This window comes from Crocuta crocuta, unplaced genomic scaffold, assembly GCF_008692635.1.
Source record: "Crocuta crocuta isolate KB4526 unplaced genomic scaffold, BGI_CrCroc_1.0 scaffold61, whole genome shotgun sequence".
Lineage (NCBI taxonomy): Eukaryota > Metazoa > Chordata > Mammalia > Carnivora > Hyaenidae > Crocuta > Crocuta crocuta.
In genome coordinates, this window is record NW_027528369.1 from 10,556,442 (window position 1) to 10,559,945 (window position 3,504).

General features: G+C 62.3%; 1 protein-coding gene across 1 annotated transcript in view; it reads right to left on the reverse strand.

Moving 5' to 3' along the window:
- The window catches only part of CYBA (cytochrome b-245 alpha chain), an 8,263-nt gene that overhangs the window by 4,531 nt on the left and 228 nt on the right, over positions 1-3,504 (reverse strand). The window lies entirely within an intron of this gene.

The following is a 3,504-nucleotide window of genomic DNA, read 5'->3' on the forward strand; positions in this document are numbered from 1 at the left end:
TCCGGGCTGGCCTCCGAGTCCGGCTCCCTCCGTCCAACACCCCTCAAGGCCGTTCATGCGGTTTCCTGCCCTAGGAACCGGCCACGACGGATTCTCCTCCACGACGGATTCTCCTCTCTTCTGCCTTCCGGTCATTGGGTTGTTTCGGGTTTTGTGCTGTTGTGAATAAGCTGCTGCAGCTTGTCATAGTTTGTAACAGTTTTTAATAGTTCAGCCAACCCGACCGTGAACCTACGTACCTTCCTGACTTCCTGACCGTGGCGACAACTTGAAGTTCCTCTTTCTCTCTGATGAGGCCTTGTGACACTTTCCCGCCTCCGGCGAACTTGCTCAAACTTTCAATTTTACAATTTCTCTTCCTGGGTCACGTGTGGGCTCCAGCTTTGCCTCCGCCTCACCGCCAGGCCGCCCGTCAGGATTAATCATTTACAGCCAGTCCCGGGCTCCGGGCTCAGCACCCCCCAACCCCCCCGTCGGCGGCATCCATCGGGGCCCCGGGACTCGGGCTGTCTCTCAACGGCTCGGTTCTACTCCACCGCCTTCTGGCAGCCTTTCTGCGTGACGGGCGTGCAATCGCTCTGGTCCTGACCCACTTCTCTCCTCGGATAAATTCTTTAATGGCCTGTAATTTCATTACAGTGTGTCCAGGAAGGGATCTGCTTTCCGTTATTCCGTATTCTTTCTCCTTCAATCTGAGATTCCCCGCTTCTGCAAATGCTCACCACTACCCTCCCCTGCAAATGCTCACCACTACCCTCCCCGCATCCTTCCTCCAGAGCACGACCGTCCGACCTCTGGACCTGCCCCTGCCCCCTGCCCTCCACCTCCCCTGCCCACGGGGCCGGTCTCCCCGCACCGCTGCACACACTGGCCTCTATTTAATAGCCCCATCTGTGTCTCTGGGCTGTGGGCGTGAGGTTCCCTCAGCCCCATCTTACATTCCACTAACGCTCTCCTCTCTGTATAGCGTTCCATTCATCCGCTCACCTTTACTGACTTTATTTCTAGTGACATTCGCCATTAGCTCACTTTCTGCACTGTCCTGGTTTTGCTGTGTGATTCTCTATTCCCTCCCCTCCTTGAACAGCTGTGAACACACTCGTGCGCATAAACACGCGCTCACATCCACAGGTCTTCCAGAAGGCGCCGCGGCCCCGGCCGTGGCGGTGTGTGCCGGCTCCCCCAGGCCGCGTGATTGCTCCCACAGTGGGCGCGTGCGGGCCGCTGGCGGGGCCTGCCTTCCCGCGGTGGTCGCGGACAAACGACCTCGCGGGGAAGTTACACGCTGGCTTCTGCCGGGGGCCTCCATGTTTCTCTAGTCCCGGATCCGGTCCGTCGGGATGTCTTGGTCCAGCACAGGGCAGGGGAGATGCAGTCCTTCCCACGCACGGCACGGGCCTGGGGCTCCAGGGTTTTGCCTTGTGGGTGACTTTGTCCGTCCAGCCCTGGCTGCAGGTGGCACGCGTCCACGGAGGGGACCTTCCCCTGCTCTGTCTGTTGTGCAGGCGGGGCTCCCCAGCCGGGTCCAGCCACGTACCCACACAGGGGCCCTGAAGTCCCACCGAGTAAGAGGCGAAGCCCCTGCCGGTCCCTATTCCCCGGGCACCCCCTCCTTGGGCCCCTGGACACCACCCTGAAACCTCATTCTGCTCTTCCTGCCCGACTTCCTACCCTTGTGCCAAGCTCTGCTGCACATTAACTTCTTGCGCTCGCCGGGCAGCACGTGGGTGGGCTGGGAGAGGGCACTCAGCCAGCACACTCGCGTTGGGGGCCTGATCCCCCATCCTGAGCTTCAGTTCCGTGGCCGGCCATCAGCAAGAGGGGGCAAGGACACCAGTGAGTCACCAGCAAGGCGGGACTGCTCGGTCACCCACCAAACGCCAGCAGACCCCAGCCGAGTGCAGGGCGCGGCCGGAACAAGAAAGGTGAGGCCGCAGCTCCTGTGGGACTCACGGTCTCGTCCGGGGACAGAAACACCCATCGGAACCAGAACAGGGTAACCCTGGGGCTACATCACGTCTGGTGCTCCCCAAAGACTCCTCCAGGCACGTGGCATTTTGAACTGAGAAACGAATGGAAAAGCCAGTCACCCACAGATGCTTCAGACAAAAGATGCCTCTTCAGCAAAGGCTCTTTGATCTGCTTGGGAGATCCAGGAACAGAAAGGAAGCCTGTGCGAGCGGAGTTCCGGAGGAGGGAGGGAGCTGGAGGGGCAGGGAAGGGAGGGGCGAGAGGCGGCTTCTGTTGTGTGCGCTGGGCAGCCACGGAGGGCTTCCAGCAGCAGGTGACATGGTCCGGTCAGACGGGGCTTTCCACAACAGATAAACCCGTGGGGTGTGATCGCTGGTGGGGCTCGCCACGCCTGAGCCGTCCCAGGCGGCTGAAGCTGAAGCGTATAGTGAGAAGAGAAGTCAGCCAGCGGGGAGCTGGGGGAGGGGCGGTGCCCTGGGGGACCTTCCCACACACTGTCTCATTTGATGATAGAGAAGGCTGAGCCCGGGCCTCGACTTCACAGTCCGCACTGAGGACGTGACGACAGCGTGGGCCCCATGGCCCTGCAGGTGTGAGCTAAGGCCAGGCCAGGCCAGCCTGCACGCAGTGGGCCTTCAGGGAACGGGGCCCCAGCGCCCACAAGCCTCTACTTCCGGGGAGGGTGGGAGCCGCCGGAAGGGGCAGGGGTGGCCTGCAGTGGTCTAGGGCATTGCAGCGGGCAGCGGGACAGCCCCATCTAACCGACCCACTCAGTTCTCAGCCACTCTGGATGCCAGAAGCAGGAACGACCTGTCTGCACAGGGAACAGGCTGCTGGGCACTGTGTCCCAATGTGCTCCTGCAGTGTGGGGCTGGGGGGTCTTGGTCTACCTCTGACCCGTCCCTCCCCGGGTGGCTGGGGCCTCAGGCGGGTCCCAGCGGAACGGTGGTGGGCTGACACCGTCCTTGTGAGCACAGTCCCCCTGGGCACAGGCCCCTCCTTGCTGGGAAGAGCAGGCCCGGGTGGGAAGGGGCAGGAGACGCGTCTGAGCATCCTCCTGCCTCAGACCCTGGCTGGGACTCAGCCTTACCCCACCCAGTCCTGGGAAGTTCCTGCTTTTGGGCGCAGGGCTGGGGTGCAGACCTCACTGCTTCTTAACCAGAGAGCACAGGCGGCAGGGTGACTGGGGGCCCTGCCCTCCTTCCCCAGTCTCTGGGAGTTGAGCTGAAAGGGGGTCAGTCCGGGGGTTTCCAGCCACCTTATGAAAGAAATCCCAGATGCCCTTCTGTGCACCTGGGGGCTGAGCCCCAGATGGAGAGCGGCTGGCACCCAGGACCACGAAGAGAGGGGGGCCCCCCCGCCATGGCTGGGCCAAAGCCCCCACTCCAGGGCTGCGGCGGGTAGGCGGGTGGGACACCTGCGGCCACTTGCCGGGTTTTCCCAACACTGGGGGACAGCGACTCCCCGGAAACTACCAAGGACGAAAGGCCTCTTCCCCTGGGTGCAACTTCCTCTTTCAGTGTAGAGGTCCAG